Source organism: Dermacentor variabilis, chromosome 9, assembly GCF_050947875.1.
Source record: "Dermacentor variabilis isolate Ectoservices chromosome 9, ASM5094787v1, whole genome shotgun sequence".
Taxonomy (NCBI): domain Eukaryota; kingdom Metazoa; phylum Arthropoda; class Arachnida; order Ixodida; family Ixodidae; genus Dermacentor; species Dermacentor variabilis.
Genome location: NC_134576.1, coordinates 54520710 through 54539975, shown reverse-complemented (window position 1 = coordinate 54539975; position 19266 = coordinate 54520710).

Genomic DNA, 19266 nt, shown 5'->3' with positions numbered 1-19266 from the left:
ACAGTAGTGGACGGCCGCGGGGCGTCAAACCGCGCCACTGAGAAGGAACGAAGACTCGTTCTTAATGTTGTTTTGCTTATATTCACCATACCTCTCATATGAGTGCATTTCGCTGGCGTCCACCGCTGCTCGATTTTAGACAACACAACGAAAGCAGCCGCAGCGGCGGCTACGGTGACGCGCGCTTGCAGGTGCCAAGCTTTACTGCCGGCGCGGGTTCTCTGTCGATATTACTTTTCCGGCATTGTCTCCAGCAGTGGGTTTATTAACTATAGCAGTGCGCCTCTCCACACTGCTTTAGTTCGCTACTACAATACACAGTCCGTTATGAAACTTTCTTTACAAAAGTACCGTCAGAAAGAGATGATTGGAAAGACTAATCGGAAAGACAAGTAGCTCGTGAAAGTTTATTCACGGAAGAAAATAAAAATTGGGGTTCCATGCGTTGAAGAGGTCCTCAATGGGATGAAAATTCGCCGTCGTCCGCGATTACTTGGCCTACTCGCCTTGGCATCGAGTCATAGAGCGCGGCCACTAGCTCCGGACGTCCGCGTAGTGCTTCCCACCCTTCTTTCGCGGTATGATGCAGCTGATCCGCGGTGCCACAGCAAAGGGGCCAATAGGACACCGGCGTTCAATATTTCCTTTTTATTCTCTGGAACGGTGTCGACGACGCGCTTTGTAGTGCGCGCTGCTATCCAGGTATGGTTGTGTCCAGCCATTGGACACTGGAAGACTAGGAAATGTTTAAAAACGAGAACGGTCGCATTCGTTTCGTCGCAAAAATGCCATCCCGGGTGCCGATCGAGGAGAGAAGGCGCATCGTGCGGCTTAGCATAGAACGTGTCCCTCAGCGTGAAATCTGCCGCCCCACTAGGAGGGGCAGAACATCGGTGAACCGCATTATTCAAGCCTATAGGGATGAATACGGCAGAATTGCTGATGCTCAGCGCAGTGGGCGGCCAAGGCTTACAACGTTGGAAGAGAACCAACAGATAGTTGCTGCCGCTGTTGTTGACCCCTTTCTGAACGCCAGGGAAATTCGCTACGCACTGGACCTCAGTTGCTGCAGCGAGACTATCAGGAGCAGACTGCGAGAGGCAGGTCTCATGAACTGCGTTGCCGCTCAGAAGCCGCACCTGACGACGAAGCAGAGGGAAGAGCGACTGAATTTTGCCCGAGCGTTCGAGCAATGGACTGCAGAGGAGTGGCGGGAGGTCATCTTCACGGATGAGTCAACGTTCAGCACACGCTGGGACCAACAGCAGCGTCTGTGGCGTCCGTTGAACAGCAGGTACGACCTGTCATCCTTGCAGCTGAGGGAAGTTGCGGGTAAAGTTTGCATAGCTAGTCAGTGCTAAAAAATAGGGATTGTTTGCAACGCATATTAGCCTTAAGAATGCTGTACAGCCTCAATTCTCGTCTTACTGCATGACTACACGTAGGCGGAGTATTGACTACGAAGTGTTTCTTTTGCGTCATTGCATATCAGCGAGCTGAATGTTAGACAGGGTATTATTTAAGCCTTCATTATTTTCTTTTCTACCGCAGAGTGAGGTGGCTGCGCGTTAAGTTTTGTACCCGACATATGTTAATGACTGCTCTCTCATATGCCCAGATATGACCCCGGCCACATCCACAGCGTGCTCAGCAGCGGCCGCTGCTCGGTTAGTGTTTGGGGCGCCATCAGTAAGGACGGCCTTGGCCCACTCGTGCGGATTGAGGGCTCGTTCACTGGGTCGAAGTACTGCGAACTCCTCGTCAAGCACTTGATTCCATACGTTCTGGACGGGCCATTCCGGGACGGGTGCTACTTGTTCCAGCACGACCGCAGCCCTGTGCACAAAGCCCGCGCTGTGAGTGCACTTCTGGAGAGCTACGCCGTGCGTCAGCTTCCGTGGCCGCTTAACGGGGCTGATCTTAACCCCATCGAGAACATTTGGTCAATGTTGAAGAAGACTCTTGCCTCACGGCGCCTGTGTGGTGGAACAGCGGATCAGCTTTGGCATGCCGTGAAGGAAGAGTGGGAAGCACTACGCGGACGTCCGGAGCTAGTGGCCGCGCCCTATGACTCGATGCCAAGGCGAGTAGGCCAAGTAATCGCGGACGACGGCGAATTTTCATCCCATTGAGGACCTCTTCAACGCATGGAACCCCAATTTTTATTTTCTTCCGTGAATAAACTTTCACGAGCGACTTGTCTTTCCGATTAGTCTTTCCAATCATCTCTTTCTGACGGTACTTTTATAAGGAAAGTTTCATAACGGACTGTGTATTGTAGTAGCGAATTAAAGCAGTGTGGAGAGGCGCACTGCTATAGTTAATAAACCCACTGCTGGAGACAATGCCGGAAAAGTAATATCGACAGAGAACCCGCGCCGGCAGTAAAGCTTGGCACCTGCAAGCGCGCGTCACCGTAGCCGCCGCTGCGGCTGCTTTCGTTGTGTTGTCTAAAATCGAGCAGCGGTGGACGCCAGCGAAATGCACTCATAGAGAGGTATGGTGAATATAAGCAAAACAACATTAAGAACGAGTCTTCGTTCCTTCTCAGTGGCGCGGTTTGACGCCCCGCGGCCGTCCACTACTGTTCGACAGCGCCATGTGCTAAACTACCGGCGATGCACAGTCCCCTTCGTCGCGACCGCCAGCAGCAGAGCAACCGAACGGCGCACTAGAAATTTATCAAGCGTGACAAGGATCCGTAAGAGAGAGAGGGCGAAGTCTTGCGTCACTCGGGGCACTCTCGCCGTCAGCGCGCGGAGCGATATAGCAGCGCCCCGGTGCGGCCCCGCAGCCGCTCCGGCCAGCGGTGCCGTGGTCCGTTTACTTTTTTGGCCGATAGTACGTGACAAACCCAGGTGACAATGGTGGCAGTGGAGAGGTGGTGAAGTTCGTGGAGAGCAGCCGAGTGAAGGTGTTTAGGGATCACAAGCAGTAAAGAAGGGCCGTCGAGGTGAACGATGTGGCGGTAGGGTACGCCATCTTGAAGTGTGAATAAGCGAAGGGAACTGTCGGCAAGTGACGATTCCAGGCGGTCAATGATGATACGCAAGGAAGGGTCACGGCGCTGCTCGGTGGCGACATGGAGCAGTGAGAGAGAGAACACAGACGTCGGTGTCAGTATCAGACGTATAGGTCGCGTCTTCGACTGGGCAGCGAGAGAGGCAATCTTCGTCCTGGTGTTGGCGTCCCGACTTGCAAATCACTGTGTAGAGGTATTCTTGTAGTCGGTGGGCCCAACGACCGAGCCGGCAAATAGGATACTTGAGCGGCGAAATTCAAGAGAGCGCATGATGTTCTGTGATTACTGACAAGGGCTTGCAATATAAATATGGGCGGAACTTTCAAACAGCCCAGACGAGAGCAAGACATTCACGCTCGGTAATCGAATAGTTGCGCTCTGCAGTTGCCAGGAGCCGGCTAGCGTAGGCTATAATGCGGGCGTGTCGCTGTTGGCGTTGCGATAAGACGGCGCCCATCTCATACCCACTTGCATCGGTTAGGACTTCTGTAGGCGCGGACGGGTCAAAGTGGGCCAAGACCGGTGAACTGGTGAGAATCGTGATAAGGCGTGAAAATGCGCTAACCTGACGGGAACCCCACGTAAAAGGCACGTCTTCCTTCAGAAGTTCAGTGAGTGGTCGAACGATTGCTGCGAAATCTTTCACGAGCCGTCTGAAATAAAAATAGAGCCCCACAAAACTCCGGACGTATTTGACAGACTCAGGTACAGGAAACGCCTTTACTCCTCGAACCTTCTCCGGGTCGGATTGTACTCCGAAAGCATCAACGAGATGGCCTGGCACTGTAATCTGTCGGCGCCCGAAGTGGCACTATGGTGAGTTTAATTGGAGCCCAGCATTGCGGAAGACGTCAAGGATAGCTGCGACGCGCTCAAGGTGCGTCTCAAATGAAGGTGAAAACACAAGGACGTCGTCGAGGTAAGAAAGGCAAGTTGACCATTTCAAACCTTGAAGCAGAGAGTCTATCATCCGTTCGAAGGTGGTGGGGGCATTGCGTAAACCGAAAGACATAACCTTGAATTGGTATAGGCCATCCGGAGTGACGAAAGCGGTCTTTTCTTGGTCTTCCTCATCGACGGAAATCTGCCAATCACCAGATCGAAGGTAGATGGACGAAAAGTATTTGGCACCGTGAAGACAATCAAGAGCGTCGTTGATTCGTGGTAAAGGGTAAACGTCCTTTTTAGTGGTTCGGTTTAGGGGGCGGTAATCAGCGCAGAAGCGCAACGTGCCATCTTTCTTTTTGACCAGCACGACCGGCGACGCCCAAGGACTCGACGAGGGCTCAACAATGCCTCCGGCGAGCATCTTGTTTACTTCCTGCTGAATAACTTGCTGCTCTACCGTGGACACGCGATACGGTTGGCGGTGAATGGGAACAACAACACCAGTGTTTGTCCGGTGCTTAACAAGGGACGTATGACCAAGTGGTCGATTGTCAGTGTCAAATATGTCGCGGTAGGAAAGAAAAAGGCGATATAGGGCGGCTGCTTGGTCAGGTGCGAAGTCCGGAGCGACTATGGGAAGTAATGGGCTGTCGAGGTTCAAGGCATCCTGCGGGTAATCAGGAGGATCTAGAGATGAGTCCGCTACAAAAACAGTGACGTGGTCGTCTGTCACTGACCGGAGCGTGGCCACCGATGTGCCTTCAGGTAACACTTGCTTCGTCAAACCAAAATTGATAACGGGGAGACACATCTGATTAGCGGCAAGGGTTACGACGGAGTGTGGCACAGAGATGTCGCTCGCCAGGAGCACATCACGAATAGGTGCGACGACATAGTCGCCATCAGGTACGGTTGCCGTTGAGGCCAATTTGACGAGGGTTAGGGCATTTGGAGGCAAGCAAACAAACGCTGTAGTGCAGAAGGTGTTCGGTTGTTCGAGGCGAATGTCTGAAAGAAGAGGAAGCTCGAGGCACATCATACCGGTGGAACAGTCGACGAGAACGGAACGCGTCGTCAGAAAGTCGAACCCAAAGATTAGGTCATGAGGGCAACTGGTCAGCACGGTGAACGGGACTGTAACTTGGCGGCCTGCGATTCCTATGCGAGCAGTGCACATACCCATGATGGCGACAGTGGCGCCATTGGCGACGCGTACGGCTCGAGTGATGGCCGACGTAAGAACTTTTTTGAGGCGACGACATGGGTTAGCGCTCATTATGGTTACCTGGGCTCCAGTATCAATTAATGCCGTCAACGGAACACCATCTACGTCTACTTCAATTAGGTTCGTATTGGTGAGGAGCGTCAACGGGGGATTTGGACAGGACGAACGTGATGCAGCACTACCTCCAAGAGCCGCATGGCCTAATTTTCCGTCCGTCGGTTTGGCGAGGAAAAGCGGCGAGATCGGGGTGACGGGCAGCGACGGCGCTGAGGCGAGGGCAATCGCACGGAGGAGCGGCTGTCAGGGGCATCAGAAGTAGGGTACAGACGGCGAGGTGAATAAGGACAAGCGTCGGCGTATGGGCGAGGAGCAGGAAATGAGCTCCAGTAAGGCGGCATCCAGGTGGTGCGGCAGTGGCGGGCTACATGACCAACGCGATGGCAGCGGAAGCAGATCGGCTTGTCGTCTAGGGTTCGCCATTCAGCAGGATTGCGTGGCCTGGGAGCGAAATACTGGTCATTACAGGTTGTGGACATGGGAACGGGGGCCGAATCAGGTCGGGAGACAGAGCAGGTGGTAGGGATGCCAAGGTTTGCAATTTCTTGCAGCACAACTGCTTGAATAACGGAAATAGCGGGGGCCGCTTGGTCAAAAGTACCGTCAAGGGGTCATGGATGAAGGGCAGCCGGACTCGCAGCTTCAATCTCATTGCGAACGATACGTGTGACGTCCTCTTGAAATGGCCGTGCGGCGGTAACAGCGGAGCAAGAGTACGTGGCTGGGGTGCTTGGGAGCCGGGAAAACTCGGGGATGACGCGGCGGCTTTTTGCTACCTCGAAGCGGTGGCATTTTTTGACGATGGCGTCGACGGTAGAAACGTCGTTATAGACCAGTAAATTGAAGGCGTCGTCCGCGATGACTTTTAGGATACGGCTCACCTTGTCAACATCGGTCATGTGTTCGTCGACTTTCCGGCAAAGCCCGAGCACTTCCTGTGTGTAGGAGACATACTATTCGGTCGACGACTGGACACGGGTGGTAAGCTCTTCTCTCGCAGCCTGTTGGCGACCTGACGGGTTGCCAAATAGATCGCGAAGCCTCTCTTTGAATATGTCCCAGCTGGAGAGCTCGACCTCATGGGTGTGAAACGAGACACGCGGTGTCCCGTCCAGATAAAAGATCACATTGGCAAGCATGACGGGAGAGTCCCAGTGGTGGCTTTGGCTAACACGCTCATACATGCTGAGCCAGTCATCGACGTCAACGCCATTTTGGGCGCAGAATGTCCCAGGATCACGGAGACTAGCAACCGCAACGTACGTAGTGGTTGGCACCGCAGGTGTAGATGGTGACGGGATGGTTCCATCGGAAGCCATGGCTGAGAAGAGGAAGGTGCGGCCGCTTCGGAGCTCCGTGGCGAGGACGGGGAACGCTCACCCTCCACCACAATATTACGCGAAGGACGAGTCAGTAAGACGAGCAACTATTTACAGGTTGTATTTACAACAGCGGTTGCAGCGCTGACCGGTTAGATTCACAGCGCGAGCCCAGTTCGTTCTTCCTCCTCTTTTCTCGAGTGATGGCGCCCACGCGCCTCATTCAAACCATAAAATACCACACGCGTGTAGCAATATGAATGAACCAGCCTGGCAACAAATGGAACTTATTTCAAGCTCAGTTGGATCACTGAGTATGTGGCATTTTGTTTTTTAATGCGAGGATAAATGCCTCAGGGCATACAAGGGTATGGGATGGGGGTGAATAAGGATGGTTAAATGAACGAAAATAGATTTGCTGACGTAATGAAGTCCAAGAGGGATCGATAATGCGGTCCCCGCGTCCAAGCAGTGGAGTATGTGCCATTTGGTAGGTGCCCTTGCAGACAATATTGTCAGCATGTACCTACGTCTGGATACGTGCGAATGTTAATGTGATTAGCACTTTTCAGAGTCGGTTGGTCGTTCACCTGCTTGCCGGCCTGCCCGCGCCCCCTCCCTGCCTGCCCTACCTACCCTACTGGTGTAAAATTTCTGCAGCGCGAAGCAGTGAAGTACACAAAAAAAAAACAGACGAAGGAAGAGAACAGCAAGAAGACAACACGAACGCTGCGAACACAGCGTCAGAGGCACCAGTGACACCAGAAGGTTAACCAGCAGTAAAAACCAGACAAGATTAAGAAACGCGAGAAATATCAGAGACGCATTTTATATGAAAAAAGTTGGAAACAGATGCGTCAGTCAACCAGCAGTGTTCTTACGCGATAACGAGTTCGCGCTTTTGAGCTTATGCCAATCCTTATCTTGTCTGGCTTTTACGGTCCATTAACCTTCCAATGTTTCTGCCAGAAAGCTCGCCTTCGCGCAAAGCGTTCGCCGCCAGCGTTCCAGTGAACATTACGGTTACATAAGCTGCATTAGCCGGGAAGCATGAGAAACAGTGGGAGATGTCTGTGTGCTATTGTGTTCTGTTCGTAACACTGAATTTCCATGGTTGATCGAGAGCAAGTTTGCATTTTCCACTGGTCGATTGGAATCGGCCGGCTCCGCGGCGGAAGTTCCTCGTTGATCCTCCGAGCAAAGACGGGTTTCACCGGAACTCCGACAATGTTTTGGCGTCACTTCCGGATTCTTCTGGTGGCTTGGCTTTATTCGGGTCTTCTTCAGGCGTTGTTCGAGGACCCTGTGCCTACATTCTCGGAATGGGTGTCATTCAACCGTGCGACAGTCATTCTTGCATTGAGCGATTCTGACAGCAGCAATAGATGTTGTTGTTGTTGTCCTGAGTGGCCGTGGCACATACCCACAGTAGGGGATTGGCCAAGAATCGGGTGGTTCAATTAGCTGCATAAAAATAATAATGATAACAAGGGAGTTAACAATTTGAGCATTGGAGTTTAAAAGTAAAGGTTTTGTGTTTGGAGAAAAAAGGAAATAATCAGATGAAAACCGGGTGTAAAATAATAATAATAATAATTAATAGATATGAAATAAAAGAAAGCTATGGTTCCTCGGAAAGTAGCAGCAGCGACGACGAGGAGTTGTACGTGCTTCACGAAATGGTATTACGGTGCAAATGATGAAAGCGCGATATGGCTCGCGTATATGCCGGGCGCCCAACTTCCACTGCGCTTCCTGCCAGAGCATGGTTCGATGCTTCGATCTGGATTGGGTTGCCCCGTGCCGGATTTTGTTGATCTGTCGTGCATTCAACGCGCCGCTTCAGATCGGCCAGTGTAATTCGCCAAATGCTGCAGCTTAACCAACCTCAAAGTTTTTTGACGTGTTTTTACTCCTAGCATCGTCGGCCATTTTTGGTACCATCGGTCGGTCACGCGGCCGCTGACGACGCCAGATTTTCTGCGGGGCAAATAATGCTTTCGCATTACGAGAAATTTTATAAAATTTATCCGGTGCAAAAAGGAATCACACTTGCTACGCACAGAGCCTTTGGCGTTGACGCTAGATGGCGCTGGCATGCGCCAGAAGCGCAATAAAGGAGCCCGGCTGCACACAAGCCGCGGCGTTGGCAATACCGTGTGTCAAAACTTTGCTCCAATACTAGTCGCGCTAACGTAGACATTGATGAGCTTTAGGTTAAGGGACGTAAGCGGCTTGCGTACGCAAGAACTAGGGGCTTAGAACGACAGAAGGCTGAGCTAGTTGGTAAGGATTCATTATGCAGAAAAAGGTTAGGCGTGCCGACAGGACACAAAAGAAGAGGAGTGGAGCCATGTTGTCCATTTCTCTTCTGTTCTGTCTGCACGCCTCACCTTTTTTGCATAATAACTAGTGGCTACGGTACCGCGCATGCGCAGACCCAGACGTAGGGGTCTGCGCATGTGCAATACCATGGTCATTAATTCTTGCGTACGCAAGCCGCTTGGGTCCCCTAATCTAAAGCTGTCTGTTTAGGAGATGGGTTAGCCCGTAATTTTTGGCATATGACGAGGTTAATATGTACAACTATGACTCAAGGAGGATGACCAATAAATCTAAATGTGCATTTCATTTCTCCTAGATCTTCCGCCGCTGAGCTCTGTGCTTGATGAGCCACCATTGCAAAGTAGTTGCAGTCAGTATACTAAGGATAGGGGAGGGTCTAAGGAAGTTTAACTGGGGGCGCTGTGATCGCAACAAGAGATACCGTTTCTCAGTATGATATGGCAACGTGGCAGACAGCTAGTTTGCCACAACGTGTGTCTGCTGGTGTGCCCATATGGTGTCGTTTTTGACGGATGGCATAGAGGTACGCATCAAATTGGAGAAGAAAAGATATTCCAGATTTTGACATATTTATCGATGTTAAAGCGAAGCTTTCTTTGCCTCCTCTTCGGACTTTCCCAATGTTGGTGCTGCTGCTGTTTTGCCCATAATACAACATAATACAAAAATGACTCACGATAACGACACTCCCAAATGCGAAATTTGTGCGCAGCTCAGTACGTGTTTTTGTACCGTTATATATTGAGGCATCGCACCGATCACCGCACTGACTGGAAGAACCGCGACGCGCGACGCTCTATACACAGCGGGCACACAGTTGCCGCTTCCCGGCAACTGCAGCTTATGCAACCGTAATCATTACCGGGAAACGCTTACGGTTAACGATATGTGCGAAGGCGAGCTTTCTGGTTCTCTTTTATTGCGATAGCAATTATATACACACTACAGGTGCATTTTGCCGTCGCCGTGATGTTCCGCATATAGAACAAGGGCTATAACATCTTTGCCACGCGTAGTATGCTGTATGTGTGAGTGAAAGCAATCGAGATAAGCAGACGATCGCTGCTCAATCTGGCGCGCGCGAAGAATAAAGGGGAGAGCAAACGCGCTGTCTTCTGTGGCGCGAAAGGCCGGAGGGTGGGGGGAGGGAGGGAGGGAGGGGGTTGCGTTTTGCTTCGGTAGCAACTGCAAATTTCGCGACAGGGCGCAAGGGGAACTGACGATCGCGGCTCAATCTCGCGCGCCATATATGGAATATAGCGGGTAGACGGCGAGGAAAGGAGTGGGGGCGGCTTCGACTCCGCCAACAACTAAAAGCGTACTTTGCACGGCCGCGCACGGCCACGCGCACCGTATCTTGAAAGGATCTGCAGACAGCTCATACCTTTACGCGCTGTGTTCTAGCCGTTTTTGCGTTGAAGACGATAGACGGCACGAAGGTCACTTCGCTCGCTGCTGCTGCCATGCTTGCTCACACCAGCGTTTCGGCAGCGAGTGTCCGCGCTCATCGAGTGTGATGAGTTCATGTTTGCTTGTGCGCGCTGACGCCATGCTTGTTGATTCGGTTAGTAAGCGAATGTTTCCTAGTTTATACGACCGGTAAAGCTACTATCACCGACTATCGTCACTTCGTATAGCTGTTTACTAATTTGCTACCGCAATCAATGCTTCGCCTTACGGGCGAAACTGCGACTTTCTTTTCTTTCCTCCGCACGGTCGGTGTCGCTGCTGCCGCGGATGCGTGGACGCGAGCGCCATCTGGTGGCGCGTCATGGTGGCTTTCTCCGCTTTCCTCCTCATGCTTCCACTGCGCCCTCCTCCTCCGCTTTCCTCCTCGTGCTTCCACTGCGCCCTCCTCCTCCGCTTTCCTCCTCATGCTTCCACTGCGCCCTCCTCCTCCGCTTTCCTCCTCATGCTTCCTCTGCGCCCTCCTCCTCCGCTTTCCTCCTCATGCTTCCACTGCGCCCTCCTCCTCCGCTTTCTTCCTCATGCTTCCACTGCACCCTCCTCCTCCGTTTTCCTCCTCGCGCTCTTTGATGCAGCCGACTTTCATCCGCTGCGACGCTCCGCGTTCACTTTTTCATCTTTCGATCTTTTCGTTCGCTCGGTCGCACCGAGGGAGGACGAGGCACGCCGACGCTCAAGGCAGGAACCGCGCCTAAAAGCTGTGCTCGAAAACTCTGGCAACTGGGTATGCGCAAGTGGGCATGTGCCACTGGGTATATGTGCCCGAATGGACAATTTGGGTCTATAGGTAAGTGGAACTGGACATATGAATGCTTTTAGCCAATGACCAAGAAAGAGTATGTGCTCACTAGGAATATAATCAAATATACAAGCACAAGAGGCAAGAAGAGACAAAACTGAAGAAGGCGCGGCTGCCAAGAAGGCAGTAAGTCAGTAATAGAAGCAGCCGTGTCTAGAAAAAGAAGTGAACAAAGCGATACCAGAACGTGCATTGATCGAGGAGTGTTGCGCCAACGTTACTAGATTAATAATATTGTCTTGAGCTAGATAGAACTGCACGTACTAGGTAAATGATGAAAGTTCCGCTTACAATCGATTCCCACTAGTGCATGGGATCAATCAATTTTCTGCAACGATTTTTAAATACTATTTTTGCTTTTAAATATATTTAATGTACTTTTTAGGAAATTACTCGCCAGATTTAAATGAAACGTTTTTTTTTTTTTTTTTTTGCGGGACAGCAAATCAAATTAGGAAAAGAAAACCTGGTCTTAGGCACGGAATATTTTTAACCTCAGTACATTGATGAACAACCAAAATTTGCTGTCATTTTTTCGTATTCTCATTTCTTCAAGAAAACATTTCGTAATTTACTTCCTATCTCTATAATCATATGATCAACTTCACAATATATACTAAAGATATTTTTACTTGAAGTTAGTCTCCTAAAACATTTTCATGAACGATCCAACAGCCGGACTCATCGCCAACCCTTTAAGTGTGCGTTCCACCAAGAGTATTAATTAAACAACCAATGAGCACTACCCCGACCTACGACAGTCGTCTGCTGTAGCTCTTGGCAATCTGGACAACAAAGCGTTGCGTGGGGACGTTATTTGGAGCTTGATGGGAACGTGAAACTGTATTTCAGACCACCCATGCCTTGAAATTGTCCGCTATACAATTATAAATACAACGGAGCTTAGAGTCGAAACTTTCGATTCATGCTCCCATAACATGCTTGTCTTCCTTCACTGCTGATCTTCAACCACACCCACACCGCCTCGTCGCAGCGGTCGACCACTTCCCTCCTGAATGCTCAGCACCCCAGCAGGAAAACCTCAAGAGCCCACAAGATTAGACAATGCGTCGCTAAAACGAATAATATCATGCCACTTACCGTTAGGAGAGACCTTCCATATACTCTCTCCGGATCACGAAACTGCACCCCCTCCCCTAAATTTGCCTTGCGGGACAGAGGGTGCCAGTCAAGCCGCGCGAACGCGTATTGTCGGGAACAAAACTTTACAAGCCGAGGTTCGGGTCCTGGAGACGGCATTAAAGAGCGCTAGTGCGCACGGGCAGGGGCGCACATTCAAAATTAATGACCGACATTAAACCGATGCACCCTACTGCGTCGTCTCATAGGGCAATGTTTAGCCTTAGAAAGCTAACTGCCGCATGCTACTTAATTGGCAGACATGAACTGCAGCAGTCATGGCTAAGCCTTCTGTCTGCATAGACCAGCATATTCGGAGCCAAATTCGCATGCGAAAGAGTCCCGATCATGACCAATTGGGCTCGGTGCTAATTTGCATCCAACGTACGCCGCCCTGCTTGAGGCAAGGACATAAAGCCAAACTATAGGACGCACATGAATACCGAATGAAGTCGTATGGTTTTTCTCTTTCAGTCATTCCCCTTTGTACATTTTCTCAGTGTAGTCGAAGCGAGTTCGACATGAGTGTTACCAAGCACTACGCCTGGCGACGTATGAAATCGATAACTGTGCTTCATCTCGTCTGGCCGAGTGGTAGATTCATATATAAACACGCTATACAGCACGCCGACGAAAGTAGTGTTGTCTTTAAGGTGTTGAAACGTCTAGCCCTTCAAGAAAACGCCATATTGCGAAGCGTTCTTGAGCACTATCCCTGCAAGACAACGCCACTTCCGTCAGCGTTCTGCTTCTTGTGTTTCTAGCTGGCTACGTATAGTATAGCACAATACAAAATTAGTTCCGCAACCACTGCTCCGCAGCTAAAAATTTAGGTTCATATTTAAGCGTGCAAAGGCACGCTTTGCGTGCCTCCTCGGTTGGGTATTCATGCACACAGTAAAAGACAACGCGCCGTGATTGCTACACGCCCATGTGGCATTTTTTATCCGGATTCATCACCGACGCTCTCTCGCACCCAAACACCCGCGCAAAGCCGCTGCTGTGACGGAGCGGCACATTGCAGAGGCGTTCGCCGTCCGGCTCCCCGCAGAGCAGATAGCAGAAGAAGGAGAAGAAGAGGGGTTCATCCGCGAGGAAGCCGGCCCTGGTGTCCCGAGGGGCGACGGCCGTTCCGGAGGAAGGCCTCGCCACGCCCGCAGCTTTCAGTGCCGACCAAGCAATGTCGATGGAGGCCACGGCACCCTGAATCTCCAGGTCTGTCGATCCACCACCAGTCCCAGGAAATAAGCACTCCTGGTTCTCAGTGTAGACCTTCGCAGGGTCATCCGGGCTGCTGGCCACGACTTGGTCGTAAAAGAGCGCCGCCGCCAAGCGCGCTCCGACTCCTGCCATGAGCACTGCGCTGCTGACGTTGGCCGCATAGAAGGGATCTTCCATGTGTGCCAGGCGCACGCGGAAGTTTCGAAATCTGCCTGCGACACGTCCAACGTCTTCGTTCAATGAGTCCCACAGCGACACCCCTGTAGGCGACTTGCCGCCGACAGAGGCGAAAGCCGCGTGCCGCATCCAGTTGTACAGGGCGCTGTCAGTCACCGATGGATAGCGCTCGTACGAGTCAGCGAAAGTCTTCATGTCTAGATTGTACAAGGTTGACAGTGCCAAGTCGAAGTTTCTGTGCCTGCCAGACAGCGCCGACTTATTTGTCGTTGCACCCGGAGAGACGTCGGCGAAAGTCCCGTCTCTGCGCCGAAGCGTTCCGGAGAAGGTCTCGTGGACAAGAGTGGCCACTCGCCGGATGTCCACCACCTCGCGGCTGAGTGGTTGGTGGAAGTAGGCGTCGATAGCGGCGCCGTAGAACCTGTAGGCGTCCGAAAAGCACCTGTGGTAGAGAGACTCGGTGGCGAGCTCTCGACTTCCTCCGAGCAGGCTTGCTAGGAGGTCGGCGCTCGTGTAGTCGACGAGTGCCTGCACGCAGAGGCCTCCGACGATGTCGTCGGTCACGTGCTCACCATGCTTAGCGTGTACCTCGAATACGGCAGAGAAAACGTCGGCGCCCTGGATGGCCACGCCGTCTTGGAAATTGTCTTGGTCGTCGACGAGCGAGATGTTGAAGTACCGCTTCGTCAGTGCGTCCCAGCGAGCCTTCGACACCGAGGGCGTGTACTGGAGAAAGAAGGACGCGTTCGCGCTCCTAGTGACGTAGTCAGACGCCCCCTCGTAGCGTGCAAAGAAGCCACCCAAGTGACCGAAGTGTCTGGCGATTTCTTTCAGCCTGGTCTCGTTGACGCCTAAGTCGAGCGTCTCGTATGTTAGACGCAGGTGATCTAGGAGTCTGCCCGACTGTTGAAGCCTTGCCAGCGCCCTCGCGTGACCGAGGAAACGCGTGGGCAGGCCGAAAAATAGAGTTTGGGTCCTTGATGTCGATGTCGCTTTTTCTTCCGTCTCTAGGATCGCGACGTCAAAAGCGACGGGTATGAATAACCGTCTCGCCATGTAAAAGAGCGCCCCGAGAAAGTCCGGACGCTCGCTTTGCTTTGGCCAAGTGATGTTGCCCTTTCCGAGGACCTCCTTGATCTCGGGCGACCTCGGCACTTTTATAATGTCCACGCACGTCTGCGTTTAGTCGGTTGAGTGCAGAATTGAAACGCGTAAAAAAATGGATTTCGGACGTTAAGCACAATAGCCACTACCAATCTTTATGCGTTCTACCTTTCGCAATTTTATCGCGAAAATAATTGAAATATGGATAAAAACCCCATTGTAACTTTAATAACCTGTGATCATGCCAGTGCCTTTGTCATGTATGAGGGCGAATCAGGAGGTATTTGCTCCGATTTTTTTTGCCAAATTACGCCTGTGGGTTCGAAGTCAACATATCCATTCCCAGCGGTGGACTCGGCCTTTTCTGCCGGCAGCTTCGCGGCACGACGCTGGTGCCAGGTGTCGAAGATGGAGGTTGTGCCCCCCACGTCCACGGCATACGAGCAACGAAAAGTGATTCGTTTCCTATGGAACAAGGGATCAACACCCACGGAAATCCACAGAGAAATACAGCACACGTATGGGGAAATGTGTCTGGCTTTGAGAAGTGTGAGGCGGTGGTGGTGTGAATTCGCAAAAGGCCGTGAAGACTCGAATGACAATGAGCATTCGGTGAGGTCGCGTGCGTTGCTGACTGACTTCAACGTGGCACAGAGGCATCTCGAATTTAGTGCTGCAATGGGACAAATGGGGTCTGAACCGGTGTGGGGACTATGTGGAAAAATAGCGTAAGGTACGTAGAATAGTATGTATATTTGTAATTACCTGTGTGTTCTTTATTTTGGCTAATAGCAAATAGGGGCAAATACTTTCTGATTCGCCCTGGTATGTTTTATAGAGCATACATATTTTACTTATCCATAATTGCTGACACTTTCAATGATTAAAAAATCAATACATGATAATTGATGCACGCCCATGTTTATCTATCTGCAACAGACATTTGATAGTACAAACCGCAATACCCATTTCGCTAAACTATAGAGAATCGCCATTTGTGTCCCAGCCGTTTTCCTGCGAAATAGATACTTGTATAACAACAATTTGTCTGTATTTGTAATGTTTATTCCCTGCAGCAAACAATTATTGAAGTCCCTCACGGCTGTATCTGGGCTCATTTCAGTTTTTGGTATATACTATATCAAAAAAGTGCATGACTCTTCTTTCTTCAAAAAATATTCTCCAAGGTGATAATATTGTTAAACTTTTCTTTCGTAGACATAGCATCTCGTTTCAACAAACTGAATTCTGACTTAGAAAATGTACCAAGGTATTGCAATGCCACCGTGTTACCGAATAATGTCCCCCAAAGGTAAATTTTTATTTTATGCACATAAGCGACATTTAGCATCGATTCCAACTATTGTTTCTCGTCCCCATTTCCTTTCTACTAGTTTATGTGGAGCATTCCTCGAGGCTGAACTGTGAGTGTTCAACAAGCGTGAGCGATGCATTCTTGGGTCTTGCACTGCCCAACAACACCAGCGCCTCCAATCAATATCTGTGTGACCAGTGAGGCGACTATTTCTCTGGGAGGGAAGAGGCGGGTGCAATTACCAGCACGAGCTTGTCAAGATCGTGTCCTGCGTAGTCTGTGTTACTGCGTCTCACCATGTTTCACTCAGCTAACATGCTGAACAATGCACGGTTTTGTAGGAGGAGCTTTTCCTAAGTTCTTATGTTGCCTTCATAACCGTCAGTTACGGGGGGTGGGGCGATGCCCCCCCCCGTAACTGACGCCCTCCCCCTTTCTTCTCTCGCCCCCTCCCCTTTCTTCTGCCCCCCGCCCTCCGGACCACAATCCTTAGGCAGCCCCAATTCATGGCTGTATTTTATCGTGGACATGCAATCTACTACTCTAATCTTATCACACGTTAGGATTCACGGCTGTTGCCGGGTGTATCACAATTAAATAATCTACATACAGCGATGTGCAAGCTTTAGATTCACGAAATCTTTATGCACTTTGCAACAAGCTGTTCAAAAACTTCAGGGTTCGCTAACGTTCTTTATCAGCTCTTGATTACAAACGACAGCACCTCTCGGCCAAAAATTCACAAGAACAGGGAATCCGAAACCAGCACTTCCCTTCAGTGGTTTATCTCACTTCAATCAACGTAATTCAGTCAAAAGAAGGGCCTTATGTATGCGTTGGCTCTTTAGGGTTATGTGTCCTGATTCCAGTGCCTCGCTACCTATCGTAAACTGCTGTTCTCTGTCGAGACTGTTAAACATTACTTTAGTTTTCTGCAGATTAATTTTTAGACCCACCCTTCTGCTTTACCTCTCCAGGTCATCGAGCATGCATTGCAATTGGTCTCCTGAGTTACTAAGCAAGGCAATATCATCAGCGAATCGCAAGTTACGAAGGTATTCTGCATTAACTTTTATCCCCAATTCTTCCCACTCCAGGTCTTTGAATACCTGCTGTAAACACGCTGTGAATAGCTTTGGAGAGATCGTAGCTTCCTGCCTGACGCCTTTCTTTATTGGGATTTTGTCGCTTTCTTTACGGAGGACTACGGTGGCTGAGGAGCCGCTATATATATCTTTCAGTATTTTTACATATGGCTCGTCTACACCCTGATTCCATAATGCCTCCATGACTACTGAGGTTTCGACTGAATCAAACGCTTTTTTCTAATCAATGAAAGCTATATATAAGGGTTGGTTATATTCCGCACATTTCTCTATCACGTGATTGATAGTGTGAATATGGTCTATTGTTGAGTAGCCTTTACGGAATCCTGCCTGCTCCTTTGGTTGACGGAAGTCTAAGGTGTTCCTGATTCTATTTGCGATTACCTTGGTAAATACTTTGTAGGCAACGGACAGTAAGCTGATCGGTCTATAATTTTTCAAGTCTTTGGCGTCCCCTTTCCTTTGGATTAGGATTATGTTAGCGTTCTTCCAAGATTCCGGTACGCTCGAGGTCATGAGGCATTGTGTATATAGGGCGGCTAGTCTTTCTAGAACAATGTGCCCACCATCCTCCAACTAATCTGTGGTAACCTGATCCTCCCCAGCTCCCTTCCTCCTTTGCATAGCTCCCAAGGCGTTCTTTACTTCTTCCGGCGTTACTTGTCGGATTTCAAATCCCTCTAGACTATTCTTTCTCACATTAACTTAGGGCAGGTTGTGTCCACGGATCCGGATCATGAGACTGAAATAATCAGAATAAGAATGGGCTGGGGTGCGTTTGGCAGGCATTCTCAAATTATGAACTGCAGGTTGCCACTATCCCTCAAGAGAAAGGTATATAAGAGCTGTGTCTTACCAGTACTCACGTATGGGGCAGAAACCTGGAGGCTTACGAAAAGGGTTCTGCTTAAATTGAGGACGACGCAACGGGCTATGGAAAGAAGAATGATGGATGTAACCTTAAGGGATAAGAAAAGAGCAGATTGGGTGAAAGAACAAACGCGGGTTAATGACATCTCAGTTGAAATCAAGAAAAAGAAATGGGGGCATGGGCAGGACATGTAATGAGCAGGGAAGATAACCGATAGTCACTAGGGGTTATGGACTAGATTCCAAGGGAAGGGAAGCGTAGCAGGGGGCGGCAGGAAGTTAGGTGGGCGGATGACATTAAGAAGTTTGCAGGGACAACATGGCCACAATTAGTACATGACCAGGGTAATTGGAGAAGTATGGGAGAGGCCTTTGCCCTGCAGTGGCCGTAACCAGGCTGATGATGATGATGATGTCCTGATTAAATGCTACACGAAGATTCTTTTAGCATGCATAAATAAACATCCAAATTTTTATCACAATAGCGACTAAATTATTTTGTGGGCCTCATCTCAATGGGGGGGGGGGGGGAATTAGCGCGGTTCCTACACCAAAATACCTCATATTCCTCTCCCGTCCCCCTTGGAAATATGGGAACGCTACGCTTGTTTAAGCATTCTCGACGAACCTGTTTCAGCAATTCTGGTTTTCTCCTCATTTTACAGTTTAAACAGACCCGTGGTAGCAATGTCTGACCGAAGCGCCACGTGGTTCTTACGTAAATGAAGCGCGAGGCCCTGTGCACCGGCCCCGGCTTGCCCCTCGTGCCCGGGTCCATGCTGAGCCGCGATGCTGCTCTCCTGGCCAGCCGTCGCCAGGACTCGGCGAGGACGCTGCCGTCACCCTTCCTCGAGTGAGATGCGTCCCACCTTTGTCGTATAGAAGCAGAGGACGCAAAATGACGTGGCTCAAGTCTTGCGGTCATTTTTGTATTCTTCAGTGGTGACTTAGCGGTAAGTGCGAAATGACTGTGTTAACATTACGTCGCAGCTTCAGATACCGGATACATGATTGATACTGCGTTTACCTTATTGCGAAGAATTGTTCAGGAGCCCACTCGGCTGGAACTGACGATGGCTCGGAGCATAGCACGGGCAGTCGCATTATATATATATATATATATTGTAGAGTGACAATCACGCTGGCTCTGTAGGAATAACTTCAAAGAAATGCAATCCTTATGATATGACTAATAAAAATCGGGCCCTCG